This window comes from Mercenaria mercenaria, chromosome 1, assembly GCF_021730395.1.
Source record: "Mercenaria mercenaria strain notata chromosome 1, MADL_Memer_1, whole genome shotgun sequence".
Taxonomy (NCBI): domain Eukaryota; kingdom Metazoa; phylum Mollusca; class Bivalvia; order Venerida; family Veneridae; genus Mercenaria; species Mercenaria mercenaria.
In genome coordinates, this window is record NC_069361.1 from 43,652,233 (window position 1) to 43,679,610 (window position 27,378).

Genomic DNA, 27,378 nt, shown 5'->3' on the forward strand with positions numbered 1-27,378 from the left:
AAATGTGTTACGAATGTGTTTGTCCAACATGGGGGTTGACATGAGAAGCACATATGTATCATGTTGAGTTTTATACTGCAAATGTTCAATGAGTTGGTTTGTCATCGCAACATCATTAAATGACTGCAATAACCATATCACAAGTTAGCGTCGTCGTCGTCGAGGTCAATGACATCATAAAATTATTTGAGTCGCATCATGAGAAAATGGGCCTTCGGGAATCTTCGAGGTTTTGCAACCAGTGTGGGCCCAGATCAGACTGCGCGGATGGCCCACACCGTTCGCTGTTATTTCAAAGAAGGCTTATTCTACCTGAATATGAAATTTTCTGACCTTGATTCAGATGCATAAATGCACAGTTCAGCCTAAATATAGATTTTTCGGAAATTCACGAAAATGTCCGAATGCCAATTTTTCCGTGACGTGGCTCATTTTTTATAATCATTTCTGCATCCACAGCCACTACCACCTTAGTATGATTACAACTTCAGCTACTTCTACTGTTACCTCGACTTGCTGAAATGTAGACCCACATGCTCAGGCCACTGGTTCGAACCCGGTGGCGACATACATTTGTAGCTGTCTTTCGTCATCCAGAGCTGTTTCAAGTTGGTTGACAAACAGGAAGCTGCTATGTCACGGGACAAATTATATACAACTTGTCATGGACGGAGTCGTTAGCCTTAAGTCTAGGAGGGCCCGACCTTGTGCTGCGCACTAATGTCTATGGGATTTTAAGAAAATACACCTTATTTTCTAATTACCCTCACCCCACTGAGTCCGTCTGTGAGGTACATGTAATAGGCCTTCTTTTATTATAATCCCGCCGGGAAATAGAGGAGGCTGTGCGTTCGTGTAGTTATATATATAAGTTCATGTCCTTGGTATAACTTGTCCATTCAAAGTCAGATTTTCAAATTATTTGGTACAAATGATCAGCATGGATAGAAGGTGTGTTGAGATCATGATCCTTGTTGCTACATGTATATATCCAAGATCAAGTTTAGAGCTTTGAACTTAGATTTGTTTTGTTATTTTGTTGTAATATATATGTTTGTGCCCGGATCATAACCCGCTTTAGTCAGATTTCCAAATACTTTGGTACATATTACCACCATTTATTGACAATCTGTAGTGATCATATTACACCTATTACTGCAAACGTCTCAAATTTTGGGACCCTGTAGAATGGTTTTGATGAATATTATCTTTGTTTGTTGGATTCAGAGCGCCTGTTTTCAACAGTATATAGGTAATACAGTTTCGGGCAGTTAATCTTACCATTGATCCTAGAACGGACCAGTCCAAGATGATGATGATGATGATTATTATGATGATGCTGATAATGCTAATAAAAATGTCAGTAATATTAAAATCAGTACAACAGTATCTTTATATTAGTAACCGACAACGTCCCAGCTTGAAACAGCACTGAGTGGCGAAAATAGCAACAGATACGAGTAGTTTTCACCCGGTCTCGAACGTGTGTCCCTCGACACTCTAGTTGATGTTTATTTATTTATTTTGTTGGGTTTAACGTCGCACCGACACAATTTTAGGTCATATGGCGACTTTCCAGCTTTAATGGTGGAGGAAGACCCCAGGTGCCCCTCCGTGCACTATTTCATCACGAGCGGGCACCTGGGTAGAACCACCGACCTTCCGTAAGCCAGCTGGATGGCTTCCTCACGTGAAGAATTCTACGCCCCAAATGAGGTTTCGAACCCACATCGATGAGGGGCAAATAGTTTCAAGTCAACGACTCTAACCACTCGGCCACGGAGGCCCCTCTAGTTGATGGTAAGTTCTTCCCATTAATTTCAATTGAAATTATACCCTGGCTCATATACGAGTTTACACTCATATGTTCGTTTACAGGTCTGGTAAAACGCACCTATACACGTAAGGTATTAACTGGGTGGATGAGAGACACAATATCTCTGGAAATTCCGGCCCTGACTAGGAATTCAACCCGCTCCGCCGTTTTCGTAATCTGCAAAACTATCCACTGCACCAGCTTCACCGATGGAGTTACTCGTGCCGTTCCTATAGAGATACAAAATAAGAGTGTTTCCATACGAATGCAGACACCAGGCAGGGCTCGACACTAACACTGGTCCGCTGGTCCAAGGCCAGTGAAAAGCAACAAGGACCAGTGTAATATTTGGAGGACCAGTAACTGTTTCATTTAAAAATTTAGTGGAAACTGCTCTTCGGACCAGTGGCCCAAAATAGTTAGTGTCTAGCCCTGCCAGGCCTGGCAAGAAAACTCTCATAGTAAATATAATCCAATAAAGTTCACGTCAGGGTTTTAAGCTGGACATATTTCATTTGTCGCCAGTTTAAGTTTTTTTATGTTTAAAGTAATGCGAATTGACAAAGATAAACAAAACGAAAACGAAAATCCTATCTTGCAGCGAACCCGCGGACACCGATGACATCAGGATCAGAACAATATCCATTAGCAGTCCTCGAATAGTCAAGCTAGTCGCTATTTTTAAGTATACGTAGATGTATATATACCTAGTCTTCATCTTTAACAAGACTTTCTAAGCTAGTTGAGACTGCCTTGATCTTGATTTTCGAGTGCACTTTATTTGTTGTTGAAGCGATTCAACCAGCGAATTGCCGATTATAAAAGTTGAACAGGGATTGCATGTGGTGTATCTTCCCCTTTAATTTAATAAAAATGAAATCTTACAAACAAAAACCTATATGGGAAATTTATAAGTGACATGTACATGAAGTACTATGAACAGACCAGTCATGATAACCGTTCGGTATTCTTGCCAAGTTCAACTGCCAGATAACCAACCTGTACCAAGATATTAACCTAACCGAAAAAATCCCTCTATCAACAAAAGGGTCGTCATGGCCCACTATCGCTAACATGAGTAATACTACACTATACATATTATTAAATCTGCGATTTTGCCATTTTAGGGGTCATAATTCTTAAGACAAATAGCGTGATATGGCTACTCTTCGAGGAAAAAAGATATATAATTCCTACGATATATAATTTCTAGGCATGTTCACAATGCTAAAATCAGCAAATTTTGTCATTTAAGGGACCATAACTCCAGCAAAAATGTTGCTATATAGCTGGTTTTCGTAAGGAACCGAGATGTTATAGATATATAACTTCTCTACAAGTTTGGTCAAAATGAAATAATAAATATGGCCTCTATTGTGTTCAAGGAAGTGAGATCCTATATAAGTTTAATGAAAATCAAATAATAAATGTAGTCTCCACTGTTCACAAGCAGCATTTTTTACCAAATCAGGGGCCGTAACTCGAAGTCAAATAAATGGTGCAACACGGTTGTCTTTGAAAGGAACCGAGATCTTATAGATATACAAGTTGTATGCTTATTGAGTCAAAATAACAAAACATGTGGTCTTAATCGGGTTCACAAGGCTAAAATCAGTAATTATTGCCATTCCAGGGGCCATAACTCCTAGACGAATAAGGTGATATGGCTGGTTTTTGAAAGGAACCGAGATATAGATCTATATTAAGTTCTGTGCAAGTTTTGTCAAAATCAAATGATAAATGTTGTCTCTGTCATATTCACAAGAAAAATGTGAACGGACGGATCATCGCAATAGCTTACTTTGTCACTTTGTACAAGTGAGCTAAAACATGTTACAAATGTGTTTCAGATGTAAAAATGCACTTTTTTGTTCATTTTTCCGATTGAAAATGACATGTGACAAATGTGATCAGATGTCACATCAAAAATCGGCATCGATCACATTCGTCACAAAAGTTGTTACATATGTGCTTGATTTCTGTTACGTATGCGATCTCATTTGTAACACGTGTTACATATGCGATCGCATTTGTAACACCTGTTACAAATGCGATCTGTTACGAATGTGGTCCTACACAGCACCAACAGTAAAATGGGTGGTTTGTTCATTCATAAAACGTAATGGATTCTCTCCTACTGAATCTTGTCTTGTGATTTGGACTAAAACGAGGCTAAATCAAGATGGCTGACAATTTTGAATTTCCAAATAAAATAAATAAATTTTAGTAATTTTTGTGGTTTAAACTGGATTAATTTGATGGATTTTAATTAAAAAGTTTGGGATATAGATACGTTTTGAGGTTACAAATGTGTTTAAGCTGATATACTTTATAAAATGAGTGCAAACGAAAAGGATAACCAAAACAAAGGAAATAATGGCGGTGCTAGGAGAAAAGAACAACAATGTGACTCTAATCAGGTAACAACCATTCCGCCCTATACGGGCCCGACTAGCTTCTTTCCACCTTTTGGAATACCTGTATTACCTGGACAGCAATCGCCTGAGTTATACCGTCCTCCGTTACCGTTTTCCGGTTACCCAACCCAGAGCCAAGACAATAACATGATGGGACTTTTCCAGGAAATGAACTCTAGACTTAAATCAATTGAGTCGAATGTTTCTAAAATCGGTCCAATGGAACGTGATATGGCTTACCTTAAATCGCAGATGGTAAATATTCAAGACTCTAACTCCATGTTGACTCACAAAGTGCATGAAATTGAAAAATCCTGTCAGTTCAACAGTGCTCAATATGACCAAATTATCCGTACAAAGGAACAAACCGATCAGGATATTAACATTTTAAAAACACAAAATTCTAGCCTGAATACACAAATCCAAACACTGTTTACACTCAATTCTGAACTGAAACAACGTTGCTTAGACCTACAATCACGGGCTATGGAGAATGACCTCATTATATTTGGAGTAAACGAGGAGGCCCGTACTGATGAAAAAGGTAAGCCCCTTAAAGAAGATGTTGCAGAAACTCTCACAGAAACTCTAACTGAAAAACTCATTGATTGCATGGCTATTCATGATGAAACTCCGTTGTCTCAGGAAAATCTCAAATTTGAAAGAGTTTATCGTGTTGGAAATCCGCTAAGAGCGAGAGAGACAAACAGACCACGCCCTATTATAGCTCGATTTGAGAGACCTAGTGATAGAAATACAGTGCGTAAAGCAGGTATTACACTTAACACGTTAAAAAAGGATGTTAAAATATATGAGCATTTCCCACGAGAAATCGAAGAGCGCAGGAAAAAACTATATCCTATCGTCCGTCAATTGTCTAGACAAGGGGAGAAAGTGTCGCTTGTCAGAGACAGACTGTTTGTTAACAATAAACAATACAATATCAATACGGGAGAATACTCCGATAAAAACGGCCGTAAATGTTGCGTCCGTCCCAGTGCCCCAGCATATCCAGGCCCCCCAGTGTATAACGATAATCCACCGCCACCACGTGCACAGAACAGATCAAACCCCATCGGACGTTCATACCCCCAGAGAGACCACATACCTTACAATGGTAGAACCCTAAACTTTGAAACGCCAAACAGGTTCGACGTACTTGCGCACACAGACGTTGACAGAACGTCACATAAACGTAAAGAACGTTCCCCGCTTGAAAATGACACTGAATTTAAGAGACAAAATACCGACGATAACCAGTCAAACGCTCATTGGGCAGAAAACCATGATGTCTTAAATGACCGTGGACACGCAATTCAACCAGATGAAACTGATATCTGTTGGGCTGATAGTCAGCACTCTATTCCAAGTGAGATTTTAGTGACCCCAGTGGGGGCCTCAAATGTGACCAGTGACACCAATAACTAGTGTTGATCAATCGTGTATTCAAAACAGTCGGACTAGTGGGCACCCACCTGTGACTTTATCGTATGACTGTACTAGTGTATCTATATTGAATGGATATTACTTTTATTATCACTATAATCTGTACAACTGCTTACTATATAATTCATTCATAAATTATTTCTATGCATTGTACAATGTATATAACGGGATTAACTATAATTGGACTTTACTAAATTGTCTAAATGCTGTGGCGTATTATCACAATTGTATACTTGAACTGTATAGAAATAGTATGGATTTTTCTTCGTTTAATAGCCTAAATACTGATGTTTTTTCACAATGCGTGCTTTCTAGCTATTATGGGATTTCGTTGTTGCACTTTTATTGCAGTAATTTACAATACTGGAACTTTTGTTTGGCCAGACAGTGTGAATGTCCTACTTATTACCCTACGGCATATTATACTTTTCTGAACAGTGACTTACACGTAGTAAATACGGGAAATAACTCTAATGAGCAAAACTCTTTTTCAGTGCCAGTACGTAGCGGTCATGACGTTTCAAATGAATCAGAATTCGATTTATTCAATATTCTATCATTAAATGTATGCGGGTTAAAATCTAAATTAAAATGTCCCGAGTTTATTGAACTTATAAACAAATATTGTATTATAGGTTTGCAGGAAACGAAATGTGATGATCTAGATTTTATTGATATACCAGGTTACGAGATTTTTATGAAAAATCGGAAATCTACAATGAGTCGCCGCAAGAGTGGGGGACTCGCTCTACTTGTTCGAAATGATATTTCTAAGCATATAGTTATCAAGGAAACCGATAGTAAATTGACTTTGTGGTTTATAATATCAAAATCCATATGTAATACTGACAACGATATAGTCTGTGGAATTGTGTATATTCCCCCAGAGTACTCTGATTTTTCTATAGAAGATCCTTTTTGTGAAATTCAAAATGAATTGAACATGTTTTCAAGAAAATATGATACCATTTGCTTATTTGGAGATTTTAATTCGAGATCCAAAAATTTACAGGATTACATAATACTTGATACTGAATTTTTTGAAAGTCAAAACTTAGATGAACTCTGCTCTGAATATAATCTAGAGATGAGTATGTTCGATAGGTGTTTAAACGTAAATAGAACACGTATAAATAGCGATAAAATTTCTAACAATTATGGAAATCAACTTGTTGATTTCCTAAAACTAAATTACATGTATATTTTAAATGGAAGAACTACTAGGGACATTCCTGGAAAGGTCACGTGTAAAGGAACGAGTGTTGTTGATTACTATGTTTGTACATCAAGTCTCTTTAAAAATGTGTTGTCTCTTCAAGTATTGGAATTTTGTCCTTTACTGTCTGATGTTCATAACCCAGTCGAACTTAATCTACGATTCAATTTAATTGATACCACTCCTGGTCAATCTGATGAACAGCCGTCAGTTAAATTATGGGATAGAAACAAGGCAAATGAATTTATTAATAAGATTGATAGATGTAAAATACAACATTTACAGCATACACTCGAAATTTTTGTACACGATACTAATATTAACCAACAGAGCGTAGATACAGTAGTTAACGATATATCGTCCCTATTTATAAATACCGCAAGTGAAGCCTTTGGCTATACTAAAATTAACAATGAAAAGGAAACCAACAATATTAAAACAGCCCCCTGGTTCGGGCCTAAGTGTAAAAAGGCAAGGAAAAATTTCCATTCTGCAAAATATCTTTATAAATTAAGAAAAAGTAACGAAACAAAAGAAAATCTTAAACGAAACGCATCTATTTATAAAATTACAATGAAACAGTTTTACAATAAACATAAGCACTCAAACATTAAGAAATTAAGAGATGTTAAAGGTAAAGACCCGAGAAAGTATTGGAAAATCCTAAACGGAAAAAACACGAATAAAACTGAAGCTGAATTAACGGATCTTTACAATTTTTTCAAAGAAATAAATTACAGTGAGGATAATAATTATAACACTAATAATAATAATATCATTAATAATAATAATAATAATAATGGTAATAATAATAATGATAATGATAATGATAATGATAATGATAATAATTACATTAACGCGGATATAAACAATCCTATTAGTGAAAATGAGATAGAATGGGCAGTGAAATCGTTAAAAAATAACAAAGCCGGTGGGTACGATAAAATAGTAAATGAACAAATAAAAGCATCTTTGCCTTTGATGAAAACTATATACGTTAAGTTGTTTAACTTGATTTTCGATACTGGAATCATTCCTGAACAGTGGACAATAGGAATCATTAACCCAATATATAAAAATAAGGGCGACATTACAAAACCAGAAAACTATCGACCTATTACATTGTTAAGTTGTTTAGGGAAAGTATTTACGAGTATTTTGAATAAAAAAATAACCGATTATGTTGAATCTAATGATATTTTAAATAACACACAGGCAGGATTCAGAAAAGGTTATTCAACAACAGATAATCTTTTTATTTTGCAACATATTATTCAATATCTAAATAATAACAGAAAAAAATTGTTTTGTGCATTTATAGATTTAAAACAAGCGTTCGATACAATTTGGAGAAATGGCCTTTGGATTAAATTAATAAATGCTAATATAAATGGAAAATGTCTAAAAGTAATAAGAAATATGTATAATGGAATAAAGTCTTGTATAAAAGTAAATTCAAATTTTACAAAGTTTTTCTCGTGCAACATTGGAGTACGTCAAGGTGAAAATTTGTCACCTTTGCTATTTTCATTATATTTAAACGACCTAAGAGACTTTTTTCAGAATAACAGTAATGTACAAGGAATATTATTGCAAAATGAACAAAATACAAATGAGCTTTATAATTTGCTAAAACTTTTTATTTTGCTTTACGCAGACGATACAGTAATAATGGCAGAAACTGCAAAAGATTTACAAGAAGCATTAAATACCTATGAACAATATTGCGATACATGGAAACTTAAGGTAAATACCACAAAAACTAAAATTGTAGTTTTCTCAAAAGGTAGACAACCGAATTATAACTTTACTTATAAAAATGAAATAATAGAAGTAGAAAACGAGTATAAATATCTTGGTATCTATTTCAGCAGAAGTGGGTCTTTCTTTAATTGTAAAAAACACATTGCAAATCAAGCAACTAGGGCAATGTACAGCCTAATAAGAAACTCTAACCGTCTAAACCTCCCAATAGATTTACAAATAGATCTCTTTAACAAAACAATCAAACCGATTCTTCTGTATGGATCCGAAATATGGGGATTTGGAAATATAGAGATAATAGAAAGGGTCCAACTAAAATTTTTAAAATATATAATGAAATTAAAACGGTCTACCGCAAGTTATTTTATTTATGGTGAAACAGGATGTAAGCCATTATCATTAGATATTGAAGAAAGAATGATCTCATTTTGGTCAAAAATATGTACCATTGAAGAAGGTGATACACCGAAGAAATTGTCGTATTTTGTATATAAAAATATTTTTCAATACTCCCAAAATATACCTGATGGGCTCCTCATGGTAAAATTCCCATGGCTTTATAATGTTAAATCAATTTTGATAAAATGTGGTTTCATAAATATATGGAATGAACATACTTTTCCAAATTCAAAATGGTTAAAGTTAGCAGTAAAACAAAAACTAAATGATTTATTTTTGAATAACTGGTATTCTCAAGTAGATAACTCTAGTAACAGTACGTTTTACCATGTATTTAAAAGATCATTTGGAATCGAACTGTACTTATCAAATTTACAAAACTCTTCACTATATAACATGATTAAATTTAGAACAAGAAATCATAGGTTACCAATAGAAACGGGAAACTGGACAAGAATACCATTAAATGAACGTTTATGTAATTCATGTAGAAACAAAATCGGGGACGAATTTCACTACCTTTTCGAATGTGATCAATTTACAAATGAAAGAAGACAATATATTAAACCTATTTATTATAGACGACCAAACATGTTTAAATTGGAAAAACTTATTTGTACCAAGAATAACTCAGAATTTCAGAAATTGTGTAAGTTTGTCATAATAATATTGCGGAATATAAGAATGTAGCTAAATATATTCATTTTTTCTGTATTCTTTATTATTTGATACATTATTTTCTTAAAATGTTGAAAATGTCCGATTTTTTAATAAATGAAAACCACATATAAATGTATAAATGTGATTTTGTATTGCAGCCTCGTTTACATGTATTATTGTTGTAAATACCTCATATTGCATGTTTTGTACATGTTTGAGTGAATAAAAGAGATGTTCTGTTCTGTTCTGTTCTGCGTGCAAACAGCCTGAAGGTCCGAATTTTGGGTTGAAAGGCAGAGAAACCTGGTACTCGTGACGCAATTATCACTTTCATTTCATTTTAGTCTGATATTTACATCTAAAACGTCTGAAAACAGGCGTCATCATTAATAATTAAATCATGAGAATATAAATCATAAGCTTATCAGTACGAAAAACAAAACAAAAAATATTTTGTTTGTTTTTGGTATCACTTTTATCTCGTGAACAGAAACGTTATGTTGACATATTCTGCTTTAAAAACTGTAAAAAAAACAATTATTAAATACATTTTCATGCATAAACGTAGCACAGGTGTTCAGAAGGCGTGATCGATTTGTTCGTCTAACTTTATTCCGAGTGTTCATGAAGGAACCAGCACAAGAAAATATAATATGAATTGATATTTTTAATTTTTGCCATTTAACTTTAGATCGTGGTAAATATATAAACAGTACTGCGTTAATACACTAAGAATTAGCCTAAGACGCTCTTCCGATTATCTGCTATCCATTACCAGTACCTGACTATGATAACGAATCGATAATGTAAATCGGTGGGTGACTTTCTTCAGGTACTGCAAAGTGCTCCTGACATTACATATCGTAGATCTATATTTCACAAGACAAGCACAGTAATAAATTTACTATTCAGAAATATTTTCATTTCGCCATTGAATCCTCATTATGCTTGTAATCATGTCTGAAAGACTGAAATAACTAAATTTTGCCGATTTTAAATAGTGGCTGATGGTGATTCTATGAAAGGTAACTCTGTGCACAGTTTGGGACTCTGTCTGCAATGGAATACGCGTGTTAACTGCAAGCGCATAAATTCATGTTCTTTAATCGGGGGAATATTACGTTTTACACTCTTATTATATCGATCTCAATACGAAGTTCCAAAGCGAGTTTAATGCAGATATCATAATGATGATATGGTTCATTTGTCGTCCACGGGCAATGATTTATTTTGAGCAAATTGATCAGCATTAGAAACTGTATAAGCAGGGAACACCACTGCTAGACACACAATTTAAGGCTGGGCACGGCATTTTTTTTTCTCAGTAGGGAGATTCGCCTTAGCCAATCTGAAATTGGCGGTGGCCTCCTACTTAAGCTTGGGGACTTCTCCCCAGCCTTCAGTAGGAGGCCTGTGGCGGCTGGCGAATCGTTTTAAACCGATGCCTGTGATAATGCCCCTGTTTCCCAGGGCCTTATCGCATAAAGCATCAGTGTGATTTGTATGAACTCGTTTGGAGTTTGCCAAAATTTGTGACGAATGACATTTGTTGACTATTTGCTGTACACTATTGGTGGATTTTATAATACATTTGTGTTTGTTTATGGGATGTGTTAAATGACATTTGCTTACTATTTGCTGAACTATATTAGTGATTTTATATATATTTGTTATGCTTAAGGGATGCCCAAACGGGATTTTGAAGTATTGCCCGGTATCCCGATTTAAAAGATTAATTGGAGCCGTGCCCATTATAAGCCATTCGTTAAAACATTAATTTGATGAACAAGACATTCATAGATACATCACAAAGCTCGCATTGTTTTTTATAGTTTGTGTATATTGAATTTGAAAGTAAAATTGATGAAATTTACATTTTGTTTTGTGATTGTAGTCCCAAATAATAAGGACTATCTCTGTAGGATAGTCTCCGTTATTTGGGCTACAACTTATCCGCCACCCTGTACCTGTAACGTCACTTGTAATCCTATACGTCACTTTCTTTCTCGCGGTCTCGCGCAGATTGAGAGCCGCAAAAGTACAAGGGAAAATAAAAAAACCCGCCCGCCCTCCTCGGACTTCATTATAAAAATGAAATACTATCGGACCTTATGATGTAACATTGATCTATTTCAGTTGTTATTCACAATCAGCTTATTAATGCTAATGTTATGTTGTTGCTGCCCAAGTTTTAATGTATTTCAGGTGCACCAGTATTTATGGTCCAGACGACAGTCCTTATGCTACGGTGTTTATGGTCCAGACGACAGTCCTTATGCTACCAGTCCTTATGGTACGGCTCCTCTTGGTAACATATCCCAGTGCTGACGGAAACATCTTATGCTGGTTTTAGCGTGGTACAATTATTTCTAGGAAAGCGGCCGGCGAATCGTTTTAAACCGATGCCGGTGATAATGCCCCTGTTTCCCAGGGCCTTATCGCATAAAGCATCAGTGTGATTTGTATGAACTCGTTTGGAGTTTGCCAAAATTTGTGACGAATGACATTTGTTGACTATTTGCTGTACACTATTGGTGGATTTTATAATACATTTGTGTTTGTTTATGGGATGTGTTAAATGACATTTGCTTACTATTTGCTGAACTATATTAGTATATTAGTGATTTTATATATATTTGTTATGCTTAAGGGATGCCCAAACGGGATTTTGAAGTATTGCCCGGTATCCCGATTTAAAAGATTAATTGGAGCCGTGCCCATTATAAGCCATTCGTTAAAACATTAATTTGATGAACAAGACATTCATAGATACATCACAAAGCTCGCATTGTTTTTTTATAGTTTGTGTATATTGAATTTGAAAGTAAAATTGATGAAATTTACATTTTGTTTTGTGATTGTAGTCCCAAATAACTGAATGTTCTTCTATTTTGTTCACTCTCGCATCGCTATGCATGTTTTAGTATATTTTGTTCTTATAACGATGAACTGTACATGTTCAAGTTATATCAATATTTTACTGCTCTGTTCTGATAATGTATCAAACCAATTTCTTCCTAGAATAATAGGAACAATTTTTGATAATGACCAAATCTGATAAGTCTGTGTTTTTGACAGTTTTTTTTTTCTTTTTGTTTTTGTTTTTTGTTTTGTTTTAATTTTGATAATTCTACTTAGTATTACAGCGTTAGCTGTTAGCTAATATATACACATATGGAGGATATCACCATTATTATAAAATTACAGGATAAATATTTGATATACCTGATAGTAATCACATGGATGACGACAATAAAGAATTACAATCAATTTATTGTGTATGTAGTATTCTATAATAAGGCTGTGCTCTGTAGGACCACATTCGTAACAGATCGCATTTGTAACAGATTTCGTACGTATGCGATCGCCATTCGTAACAGGTTAAATGTGTTACGAATGTTTTTGTCCAACATGGGGGTTGACAGGAGAAGCACATGAATGTATCATGTTGAGTTTTATACTGCAAATGTTCAATCAGTTGGTTGTCATCGCAACATCATTAAATGACTCCCATAAGCACCATCACAAGTTAGCGTCGTCGTGGTAGACGTAAATAACCTAATAAAATTATTTGAGCCGCATCATGAGAAAATGGGCCTTCGGGAATCTTCGAGGCTTTGCAACCAGTGTGGTCCCAGATCAGCCTGTGCATCCATGCAGTCTAATACTAGCATATACCGTTCGCTGTTATTTCAAAGAAGGCTTATTCTACTTGAATATGAAGTTTTCTGACCCTAATTCATGGACGGAGTCGTTAGCCTTAAGTCTAGGAGGGCCCATGCTGCGAACCAATATCTATGAGATTTTAAGAAAATACACCTTATTTTTTAATTACCCTCACCCCACTGAGCTCGCTTGTAAGGAAACAGGCCTTCGTTTATTATAATCCCGCCGTGAATTAGCGGAGTTTGTGCGTTCGTGCAGTTATATGTAGGTTCTTGTCCTTGGTATAACTTGCCCATGCATTGTCAGATTTTCAAATTATTTGGTACAAATGATTAGCTTTGAACTTAGATTTGTTTTGTTAACTTGGTGTAATATATACATTTGTGTCCGAATCATAACTCGCTTTGGTCAGACTTCCAAATACTTTGGTACAAATAACCACCATTTACTGACAATCTGTAGTGATCATATTACACCTATTACTGCAAACGACGCAAATTTTGGCAACCTGTAGAATGGTTTTGATGAATATTATGTTTGTTTGTTGGATTCAGAGCGCCTGTTTTCAACAGTATTTAGGTAAATGTAATACAGTTTAGGGCAGTTAATCTTACCATTGATCCTACAACGGACCAGTCCAAGATGATGATGATGATGATGATGATGATTATAACAATGTCAAAAATACTAAAATCAGTACAACAGTATCTTTATGTTAGTAACAGACAACTTCCCAGCTTGAAACAGCACCGACAGGCGAAAATCGCAACAGATACGAGTAGATATCACCCGGTCTCGAACGTGTATCCCTCGACACTCTAGTCGATAGTTAGTTCCTCCATTAATATTAACTGAAATTATACCCTGGCTCATATACGAGTTTACACTCATACAATCGTCAGGGTTTTGAATAGAACATATTTCATTTGATGTATCCATTGTCGTCAGTATAAGTTTTTATTTTTTATGTATTATTATTATTTTTTTTTTTTGACGTTCAAAGCAATGCGAATTGACAAAGATAAACAAAACGAAAACCTATCTTGCAGCGAACCCGCGCACGCCGACGACATCAGGATCAGAACAATAGCCATGAGCAGTCTTCGAATAGTCAAGCTAGTCACTATTTAAAAGTATACATAAATGTATATATACTCGGTGTTCTACGAAAACAAGCTTTCACAAGACTTTCTATGTTAGTTGAGACTGCCTTGATCTTGTTTTTAGTGCATTTTATTTGTTGTTGAAGCGATACAACCAGCGATTTGCCGATTATAAAAGGTGAACAGGGATTGCATGTGGTGTGCATCTTCCCCTTTAATCATACATATTCATATATTCATGCATTCAGTAAAAATGAAATCTTACAAACCAAAACCGATATGGGAAATTTATAAGAGACATTTACATGTAGTACCGTGCTACTATGAACAGACCAATCATGATAACGGTATTCTTTCCAAGTTTAATTGCCAGATAACAAACCAGTACCAAGATATTAACCTGACCGGAAATATCCCTCTAATCAACAAGAGGGTAGTCATGGCCCACTATCGCTAACATGAGTAATACTACACTATACATGTTATTAAATATGCGATTGTTGCCATTTCAGGGGACATAACTCTAAGACAAATAGCGTGATGTGGCTACTCTTCGAGAAAAAAAGCAAGATATTAATAATATATAATTTCAATGCAAGTTCGGTCAAAATCAAATAATAAATGTGATCTATGTCATGTTTACACTGCTAAAGTCAGCAAATTTTGTCATTTTAGGGGCCATAACTCCAGGACAAATGATGCTATATAGCTGGTTTTCGCAAGGAACCGAGATGTTATAGATATATAACTTCTTTACAAGTTTGGTCAAAATGAAGTAATAAATAAGGTCTCTATTGCGTTCACAAGACTAAAATAAGCAAATTTTGCCATTTCCGCAATTACTCCGAGACAAATGGCGCGATATGGCTGTTTTTTTTAAAGGAAGTGAGATCCTTTATAAATTTAATAAAAATCAAATAATAAATATAGTGTCCATTGTGTTGACAAGGATAAAATCAGCACGTTTTTTTTTTTGCCAATTCAGGGGCCGTAACTCCATATAAAATGGTGCAATACGGTTGTTTTTGAAAAGAACCGAGATCTTATAGATATAGAAGTTGTGTGCAAGTTTAGTAAAAATAAACAAAAATGGCTAAAATCAGTAAATTTTGCCATCTCTGAGGCCATAACTCCAAGACGAATAAGGTGATATGGCTGGTTTTTGAAAGGAACCGAGATATCATAGATATATACACGTTCTGTGCAAGTTTTGTCAAAATCAAATAATAAATGTTGTCTCTATCCTATTCACAAGAAAAATGTGAACGGACGGACGACGGACGACGTACAAAGGATGATCACAACAGCTTACTTTGTCACTTCGTACAAGTGAGCTAAAACATGTTACAAATGTGTTTCAGATGTAAAAATGCACTTTTTTGTTCATTCTTCCGATTGAAAATGACATGTGACAAATGTGATCAGATGTCACATCAAAAATCGTCATCGATCACATTTATCTCAAAAATTGTTACAAATGTGCTTGATTTCTGTTACATATGCGATTTCATTTGTAACACCTGTTACATATGCGATCGCATTTGTAACAGGTCTGTTACGAATGTGGCCCTACAGTGCTCTGTCATACGTATGATTTATAAGAACAATATCATAATATTAATATCAGAGAGAAGTTACTCTTCATTGAGGCCCACGCGTATACGTAATTATAGCAGGGCCTACTATTTTATACATATATTTCAAACATTTCTAGGCGGACACGCTCTGACCCAACTAATAGGAGGGGTTACCCGCTTCCGTACTTAACCCCACTCGGCTCGCCGATGCCGCTTTCATTCTTAACTGTTGCCGCTTCACACACACACGCCCCCCCCCCCCCCCCCCCCCCCCCCCCCCCCCCCCCCACAATGAAATATTTCTGGAACCGGGTCTGTTATACATACGATTCATATTCTTAAAACGATAACTGAAATCTGACATATTATTGTACTGTTTTATAATCTCAAATCTCCTAATGCAGCTTTAGTGAATATAAAGAAATTCTGAATTGACGGTTCGTTCGAATAGAAAGAAAATTGCTTCTAAAACTCTTTTCCACTGGCTTAAAATAACTCTACGTTTTATAAGAGATGTCTGAAAAGTATTTGTCGTGTTTTCGTGTCAGCGGGCCGAAAAGTCGAACACACGACAAAATAAGATATTTGTCGTGTTTTCGTGTTGGCGGGGAAAAACGCGAAAACTCGACAAATAAGGTATTTGTCGTGTTTTCGTGTCAGCGGGGCGAAAACACGACAAATAAAGGGCGCCAACACGACATATTTAAACCACCAACACGAAAACACGACAGATAAATTTGTTGTGTCGGCGCCCTCTAAACGTAGAGTTTTAGCGTAAAATGTGTCGTGTTTTCGTGTTTTCACCCCGCCGACACGACAACACGAAAACTCGACAATTTTTTTTGTGTGGAGTTTTCGTGTTGTCGTGTTTTCGCCCAATGAAATGGCAGAAATTAGCCACCATATTTCAATTACATAGACTAAACTAGTACAACTGAAAGGACGCATGATAGTATATAGCTTTAATCAAATTGTAGAAAAAATACTAAGTTAAACATTTTACTAGTTTAAATATTTTTATTTCTCCATCACGTATGTACATTTGGTAGTACTTACAAAGAGAAATTCTGCATTTTAGAAATTTAAACAGGCCTTATTATACAGGTATTCTAACAAATGAAGGAGCTTTCAAGTTCATGTGTACATTTGTCCAATCCATCAGAGTGGTTTTTCAATTATTATTATTATACCAGATTTATATAGCGCCCTTTTCATGATAAACACGTTCAAAGGCGCTTTACAGCAACTGCAGCCACACAGGGCGCGAAATCATCCTCTACTAGTACAGACACAGAGCGATCTGACCAGAGGGACAGAGTGAGACAAAGCCCCCACAGAGAGATCAGAAATCAGATACAGGCATGTCCGGCTAACTTAGCCTAGCTCGTTGCGAATAGACAGCCTGGTTCTTTAACGTGCCCAGTGTATAGCACTGATACACGCAAGGATTGCCTGGGTTCCTGACCAGTACACCTCTAGCTGGGTGGGAAACACTGAAAAGCGTTTCTGAAAATTCCCAAATAGCTGCCGGGGATCGAACCCCGACCTCAGGATTGGAAGGCCAGTGTGCAAACCACTGAGCTATCCGTCCACCACTGGTAATGATGCCAGTCTATTTATAAACACCAGTAAAATATTCCTAGAAACGCATAGTTTCCCCTCCCAATCTGTTGCCGCTTAATCAAGGCCTCCGGGTGGTATATCGTCTAATTTACCACGGTTCAGAGTTCAGATGCGTAGGAATTGAACCACGAGGGCGTTAGCCCGAGTGGTTTGATACTGAAGCATCTGAACGATGAACCGTGGTAAACTAGACGATAAGTCACAAGAGGGCCTTGATTATTTTCATACTGACATGCTCATTACCATATTTTAATAGATATTATGCTGAACTTTATTTACCCGATGGGTAATGTATTGGACGGCATGCGCAATTTGACGTCATAATTGACGTCATAATGTTCTCTTACCGGTCCGCGCGTCAACCTTTGTTTATCACAGAATATACTGAGCTTGATTTCCTTCTTTGTTTAACTGGAAATCAAATCGAGGCATTTTAGAATTTAGAACATATCAGACAAACATCTTTCTTACTTATAAGTTCGTGAAGTTCGAACATTTTGTAAGCAAATTTATATACTATTATGCAAACTTAAAGAGTATCATTTAACCGCCGAATGACGGTCGAATGATTCTTAATTTCGGCAGTGGTCTCCCGTTTCTGCACCACACATGTTTAAGTACTTTTCTGACGAATCTGTTTCACTTGTTGTTTGACATCGATATTGTTTTGTGTATTTGTCAAAGAAAGACAACCTGTGATTAAAATGAATAAAAAAAGAAATACTGTCTCTGGCTTTGTTTAAACAGCCATGTATGATGTTTTCATTGTAACATAGTTCATGTATTTGCAAGCGTGGAGATTTTCTTATATCTCCTTCATGGGCAATTTATCAGGGTCTGGTAAAAATTGTGCTTCTCTGGTCATTTGAACAAAGATGATATTTTCACATTCCCATAAGGCTGTGGGATCGCGTGTATTGCCGAGTTGTATATATACGGCGTTAAGGTAGTACATAACACTTTTATAACAAATTATGAAATTTAAATCAGAATAAACTTATACTATTGGGAAAGGCTTTTTTAATATTCAGGTTTAACGCCGTTTTTCAACTTTAACAGTTTAAGTGTTTCTGGATTCTGTACAAGTACAACTGTTCTCTGCAAATAACTGCCCACTTCCCCCTCTTGAATTAGGGGTGGAGGACGGATGATTTCAGACACAATGTCTTTTATCAAATCGTCACGGAGAATATACGCCTTGCCCGGGGTATCGAACTCACGATCTCCCGGTCCATAGATCTGCGCTCTCCCTACTGAACTAAGGGAGTTGGCTCATTTTACCTACGGGAATAAAATATCTGATCGATGGCTTATAGTTTGGTTTTAACGTAAGAGAGTTCAATTTATTGACTCGTCTGCCCTTTAGGGAAATTAGCCTGATTTACCTTGCCTTATTTAGGTAAGAACCACTATATCGTACTAAATAACGCTACCTATAAATAACGGACCGTTCCATTATTAAAAGTACAAAAACACCGCTGAGCTCGAAACCGAATTACTAATAAACTTTGATAATGTGGCAGTTGACCTCAATACAATCGACACTGTTTATTTTCCAATACAGGTAAATCCAATATTTGCTTTACAATAGATCTATGACGGATTACCTTTGAACACCCCTGGACTTATTGGACTCAACTGCCACATTATCAAAGTTTATTAGTACAGTTGTTTTTGTAAACATTATGTAGAGAATTTTTGGTTTGAAAACGTGTAAACACGTATGACATAGTAATCGAACTGTAGGGGTAAACGCCTAAACATAAAAGTGTTGCAGCATTTTACACACTATTTTCTGCTTCAGGTAACCATGTCACAGAGTTTTTAATATCTTCTCCATATCAACACACTAAAAACAAAAACAAAGAAACACTACCACAAATTTCACGGCCCTTTTAGTATGGTTATGGGTAAATTCCTTCACAGAGGTAAGAATATAAACATTGAAATGACCTTTCAAAAATGTATAAGTTTATATACTTTCTAATTATAACGGTTAAATCTTTTTAATATTTGAGCGAATAAATTCGTAATTCGTTATACGTCACCTTAGATCAGTGGACTTCTGTGTATAACGTAATGCATTACGTTCGAAACAGCAACATCCGTCAACTTTTAAATGTTAACAAATAAAACAGAACAAAACATATATCTCACCTTTAAAATCACTGAGTCCAAATTTAAATATAAACGTCGCAGTGTCGTTATACCACATTGTTGTATACATGTATGACCTGTCGTTTTTCATCGTGCAGCGACGTATGACGGTAGGGTATTTTTGGTTTAAGGCTGTTACGCTCAAATTTCTTATAATTACTACAAAGAATTAAACATTTGAAATAATAGTACTGTGTGCTATGTTCAGAGTACTACACACCAGTGTGATGAACTTACGAATAAATATATTAGTATGAATATATTGGAGGTCTCTTTAAACCTTTTTCCCTGCTAAATTTCAAAAATGGACTGGTCTATCATTCAATTTGGGCAGTACTATTTATTATTAGAAGGGGCGTTTACTGAAAGTTTACTGACTGAATAGCGAACAATGCAGACTGATCCTGGGCTGTACTGGTCGCAAAGGCAGAATCTGGTACATAAGGTACATTTTCTTAATTCTAAGGTGAATCTGGTCCAACAACCAGTTTCTACACAATATCTACCTTCAAGTTAGTTATCGTCCCACAATGCAAACAAACAATATTGTCAAAATAGATATAAATGATGATTAAAAAATTTTGATCATGATTTAATTATGCAGCTTTGATACCAGCGCTTGTGGTCCTTGTCTAAAAGAGGGATGTTAAATCGCTTAAATTTTTAATGCTGCTGGTAGCGGTGATGTTTTCTATCAAATATACTACAAGAATACTGAAAATTAAAATGTAATACACTGATTATTCAATTTTGAATTTCACCATTCACTGTAAATAAGTTTTAAATTCCTGATCAGATCAGTTAGACAAATATTGGAAAATACGCAAGGCCGGTACACGACATTAAAGGCACATTGCATATAACGTATGGTTTAATAGTTGACCCGTAATCACAATCGGTTATTTCCGCTTGTTTACGTATTTCCGTATGCGATTTCGGCATTTCCCGCCAGGCTTATAAATAAAAAATACACAATCGCACGGAAATTGCCGAGTATCATTACGAGACCACTACGACTTAGCCTTGATAGCTTGATGTTCATATATTGGGTTAGCTGCAGCTATCTGAACATGATTTGCGAAACACTTTTTTTATGAAGCTTCAAACTCCCGTTTGAAAAATGTTTCATCTGAAAAATATGTAGTCTACAAAGATTACCTTTGGAATCACACTTACTAATGAAATGAAGATAGTTTGTACATACACTATTTGCATAAACATATCACAACACACCCAGTGACTGTGAACGACTTACAAAAGTTTATGTTTGCTAGAAAACATTCAGATTTTACAGATTAAGATTGGTACTGACAGCAATATTTCAATGATGCAATAAAAATATTTTTCTATAAGATCTACGATCAGACAAAAATTACAACGTAACTTGTGTGAAATTTCTTCAAAATGTACTGATCTTTGATCTTGATTACATGTACCTGAACTATCGATCCATGATAAAACCAAACAATATTGATCTGTAATCATCGCTAATGATCATAACAATAGATACTAATAAGGATTTGATGACGGGTTAATTATACCGCTCTGATGTTTTTAACGCGGGTCAAGGTGATGACTGCGGCGACTTTTAGCTCAATGTTATCATCATCTATCAAACAATCTCGTCATATTTCACTGATTTGCTGAGCTGTTTCAAAAATGTTTGAGGCTGTTCTTTTTGTCAGTGGTATAAATAGCACAACTGAAGTATTCGATTCATTCAGTCTTTACCCGTGTCTCGTGACAGCAAATTTGGAAAACTTGTCATACAAAATGCGCCCATACCTTCAGATTTTACTGATATAACATCAACGAGGAAGTCAAGGTAAGTACATCATTCTTGATTTTTGGTGGTTTAAAAAAAACTTTTTTTATTCTACATATATTTCTACAGAAAATTATATCTTAAAAGAACCCCAAAAAGCCCGATGATTAGAATATCTTAACACTGGAAATCATTTTGCGTCGAATAAACAGCTTAAGTAGTTGTTTTACATTTGGACTAGAAAACTTCTTCTTACTTAATAATTCAGATTATAGATAATACGTATTTCTTAACCTAAATAATTCTCGATTTTCTCTTATTTTTTTCTCAAACATTTGTTTTGTTTTAATTTTAGAACAAGGTTGAATTTTGGACAACCTGCGACATATGAATCAAAACAATCGTTATCTTTAAAAGTACAAGATGTCAACATACTTCAAAACGAGGCAAACGGAAACGGAAATGATGTGAAAAAATCAGTTAAGCGACCTTTGGCATCTTCCGACTTGACACTTACAACAAAGAGGAGACGGTTTCAGCACTTCAACGTTACGCCTGAATCGAACGCAAAATCAACAACGGCGCCTCTGAGTCCGCTGTCAAGCATCATTCAAGCTGTTGATAAACTGTCTACAGAATCTGACCTCGTTGCAGACGGATCACGTGTCAATATTCTACCCACAATTCTAGGAAAACACAGTGAACTTAGCACCATCTCACCGGAAACGATGTCTGACGTTCTTGATGGAGTCTATGACAACTGTGCGGACAAAGTGACAATAATTGATTGCAGATATCCATACGAACATGAAGGCGGACATATTAAGGTACCTTGAAGTCTTTTTGTCTTCGGTTTATATTGCATAATGATCGCTTTCATGTATTCTGTCACAACTTTTCATTTCTTTTCTGTTCTACGCGAATATATTCTGATAATGCGTTATCAATAAAAATAGGTTAGATTTGCTCTTTCAATGTTTTCTTGAAATCCATGTTTATTTTCATAATTATTACAGGGAGCTATCAATCTCTACACAAAAGATGCAGTCCAGAGATTTCTCAGCGAAACAGTGACGTCACCGACCACCAATCACGTGCTCATCTTTCACTGCGAATTCTCATCAGAAAGAGGCCCAAAAATGTAAGAATATCTCTTTTTTACACTTTATGATTTGAGCAATGACAGAAATAAGCTGTTCCTTAACAACTGAAGTTTGATTTATTTTGTTGGGTTTAACGTCGCACCGACACAATTATAGGTCATATGGCGACTTTCCAGCTTTGATGGTGGAAGAAAAACCCAGGTGCCCCTCCGTGCATTATTTCATCACGAGCGGGCACCTGAATAGAACCGCCGATCTTCCATAAGCCAGTTTGATGGCTTCCTCACATGAAGAATTCAACGCCTCGAGTGATGCTCGAACCCACATCGATGAGGGACAAGTGGTTTGAAGTAAGCGACCTTAACCACACGGCCATGGAGGCCTCCATTTTTTATTTATTTAGATAATATGGACAACCATGTTTTTTTTTAAAGTAAGAACAGGTTTTTCCCTAAAAACTAATTAATTTTCTTGATAATAAACTTCATCATTTTTATTTATTTTAGGTACCGCTTTCTGAGATCTCTGGATCGTGATTTGAACAAAGATAACTACCCCCGCCTCAACTTCCCTGAGATCTATCTCCTAGAAGGAGGATATAAAGCGTTCTTCTACACGTGCAAAGTAAGTACAGTTTTCCACTTGCTCCAGCATTTTACATCTGAGTTCTATTTTTCATGTTATGATGAAATGTTGTAAAGATCCCGAGACAAACATAAATAAAATATATTTAAGTGGTAAAAACTGTTTATGGACTCAGAATTGTTTTTAAAGAAATAATTAAACGATATTTTATGGATGATATTACAAATGTATATCTTTTTTTAAAACTTATTTCATTGTTTGCTTCTTGTTTTCAGGAGAAATGTTTTCCTCAAACCTACAAACCGATGCTGCATAGCGAACATAAAGATGATCTACGTCACTTCCGGGTGAAATCCAAATCATGGTCAGCAGGCGACAAACCTCGTCGAGCATCACTTACTGGCATGGGAATGAGACTAAGATTTTGAACGCTTTGTGTAGTGCTTTTACAAACATTGCGAACGTGCTTTGGTTACTAAACTAAAAGATGCACAGTATTTACTATCGAAAAGGAGATTTGCACATAGGCATTTCCCCGCTTGATTACACCAAAGCACCTTACAGCTGTGTTGTTACAATGACAGAGGACTTCTGTTTATGTCTGTGATAGATTTTTACCTCTTTAATTGTTCTGTCGAGTTTCTTCTTTTATATGTATCATGGGTTTCTCGTGCCCTCCAGGACGAATGTAGATAATCTTGTTGCATACAGACTAAGGCTGTTATTCTCATTTGTTTTTGCTACGTTGTTGTATATTTATGTTACATATTATATGTTAAGTTTTACACAAATCTTGTTAACGATGATCATGCTACTTTTAATAATAAATAATTATACTGGCGAATAGTAATTTTGTTTTATTTTAGCTTGGCTAAGTGTCTTAGGTCATGGACAAAGTGAAATAGTTTAATCAAATACCTAAATCTATCTAAATTGATTTTGATAAAACTTTGCGAAGAGGATCATCCATAGTTTTGTTTGTTTAGTTAACTCATTACTCATTTGGTGGCTTTATTCCTTTTTAATGGTAAAGGAAGTCCAGAATGTCCTTCTATACATTACTTAGGGTATACTAGAAGACGTATACGTGGATATAACCAACATATCGGGAGCCAGCTGTACGGCTTCTTCCAACAAATGTCGCCAGTGAAGGACAAGCATTTAAGACTGGTTCCCGTCCCTATGTTTCCCCATGCTGTCATATTTCTTATATCTAAGGTACATCATTTAAAGCTGAAGTTACACCGGCAGGTTGTTTCTATATTGACTTTTTTATTGTCCCTGGCTTCCTACATAGGTTTGTTTAGCACTCAGAAAAATGAGCTCTTTTAGAGTCTTTGAATCTACTTATGAAATGTCTGAAGTATTATTAAACAAGAAATATCTTTAAAAATGATGGTCGGCGAATTGTAATAAGGAAAGAAGTTTATGAATTTTTCATCTAACATTCATCTTTCATCTAACATTTTTCAAATAGCAAAACTAAACACCGCACTTTAACAATTTAAATGGTTCTTTTTTAATTTTTCGCAAAGGTTTCGTAGGGTTGCAATTTTGTTTCGTTTATCCTTAGACGAATAATTACAGCAGTAGTTTGATGAATATTCATGAAGCGGTTCATGAGAAGAGGTCATTAAACGTGTTTATATTTTTAGCTAAATTGGTCCCTATCCCCATTTGTAACAAAATAGCAGGAGACCTTACGATATTGTTACACATCGAGTTTGATAAAAATCCATTACATTTTAGTGGTTAATGCGAAGAAAGGCATATCTACTTTTAGCTATAGTGGTCCCTAATAGGGCCCAAGTTCCTATATAAATAAATTTTTAACATAACATAACATAACATAACATAACATAACATAACTTTATTGGCATTAAATGACATAAATACATTTATAGCCTCTTACATGTGTATAATACAATAAACCTGTAGTGAAGACATGAATTTACATAAATTTGGAAGAGGACCTTATAATGATGCTCCAGACCAATTATGACAAAGATCCACCAAGCTGTTCATGAGACGCTGTATAAAGGCATTTCTAGTTTTAGCTCTAGCAGCCCCTAAAAGGGGTCAAATGTCCCAGCTGAACAAAGTTGGCTGCGGGCCTAATAAAGATGCTACAAATCAAGTTTGATTAGAATACATGAGAAAAAAATCAGTTAAAGGATTTTTTTATTTATTATTTTTATTTATTTCTAAAATAGGCCAACTGATCCCGCTTTAACAAATAGCATATTCGCTATTCATGAATCTTTGGACAATGACGTCACACCTATAAAAAAGTGAAGGTCAAGCAAAACATACAATTGTAATTATTTCAATATTTCTGTTCCATAAGCAAAGTTTGACCGTAGTCATATCACATAGATAAACTGTATGCAGCGTACCTTCATTTCAGTGTAATGAGATTCAGTCATTATATAGCATATATATAATAAAACAGATTTCAACTGAGTTCAATATTTGCATATATGGAAGCGTCCTGGTGCCAGCAGAGAGATTTAAATTTGTCATACGTACGACTTACTATCTCCTACGTAGGAGTTAGTATCTCCTACGTAGGACTTAGTATCTCCTACGTAGGACATAGTATCTCCTACGTAGTACTTAATATCTCCTACGTAGGACATAGTATCTCCTACGTAGGACTTAGTATCTCCTACGTAGTACTTAATATCTCCTACGTAGGACATAGTATCTCCTACGTAGGACTTAGTATCTCCTACGTAGGACATAGTATCTCCTACGTAGTACTTAATATCTCCTACGTAGGACATAGTATCTCCTACGTAGGACTTAGTATCTCCTACGTAGTACTTAATATCTCCTACGTAGGACATAGTATCTCCTACGTAGGACTTAGTATCTCCTACGTAGGACATAGTATCTCCTACGTAGGACTTAGTATCTCCTACGTAGTACTTAATATCTCCTACGTAGGAACATAGTATCTCCTACGTAGGACATATTAAGTACTACGTAGGAGTTAGTATCTCCTACGTAGTACTTAGTATCTCCTACGTAGGACATATTATCTCCTACGTAGGAGTTAGTATCTCCTACGTAGGACGTAGTATCTCCTACGTAGGAGTTAGTAACTCGTACGTATGTCACTGACTAAAAGACTCTCAAGCATGCGCAGTGGAACAATATACTCGTGTGTACTATTATTTAGTAAGGATTATCTGATTATCTGATACCGGTAGATTACATATTTGTAAATAATTAAACATCTCCCTTCTTTCAATGTCTCACACAAACTTCGTAAGTATGAATTAAAGACACATTTGACCAAGTTCTGAATTTGATAGATGAAGTAGTCAATAAATTTGTTTTAATAGATATTTTTGAACATTTTATTTTGTTGTTGTTGTTGTTGTTTTTTGTTGTTTTTTTTTTGTTGTTTTTTTGTTGTTGTTTTTTTTTGTATTTTTTTTGGGGGGGGGGGGGGACTATGTAGTTTGGGTATAGTCACACTGCGCTACCCACAAGGTGCACTTCTAGGCATTGCTCCAGGCATGGGCAGACATCAGGTTACAACCGCCGACATTCCATAAGCCAACCGGGCAGTTTATGAGCATGAAGAATTGAAACATGTCATGTGAGGTTTCGAACCTTTACCATTCGGCTATGGAGGCCTCTCTTGAAATTATGTAAAGAATTCAAAAGTATGATTAAAGTATATCATGAAAGTTACTAAATATAATTACCGCCAGTTATTGTTTTGACCGATTGTGCGATTTGATTAATAAACTTTCCCTCAATGAAGGCACTGACCTACAAATTTTGGCTAAAAATGGTCTTTCTTTAAAATTGAAGTTCGGTCATACATACTATGGACATTAAAATTCGAGTTTTTGTTTCTAAACTATCCTTAATCTACTCAATCAAGGAAAAAAGATGCCAGAGCCGGGAATCGAACCCGCCACGGCAATGAAAATTTTCATACTGTCTTTAACAATATACACCACGGAGGAATATGTATACAATGACCCTTGAATGTAGATATTTAATAATTAGGCAGTTTACCTCAGTAAAACGTTACAAACGCTTTTCAATTTCCAGTGTAAAA

The 27,378-nt window shown here is 35.7% G+C and overlaps 1 protein-coding gene across 1 annotated transcript in view; it reads right to left on the bottom strand.

Annotated features, from left to right (window-relative positions):
• LOC128557704 (uncharacterized) overlaps positions 1–19,966 on the bottom strand; it is a 30,496-nt gene extending 10,530 nt beyond the window's left edge. Inside the window, exon 1 of the mRNA XM_053545706.1 lies at positions 19,845–19,966. The gene's annotated coding sequence lies outside the window, so the exon portion shown is untranslated. The remainder of the gene's footprint in view (positions 1–19,844) is intronic.
• Positions 19,967–27,378: the final 7,412 nt, after the last annotated feature.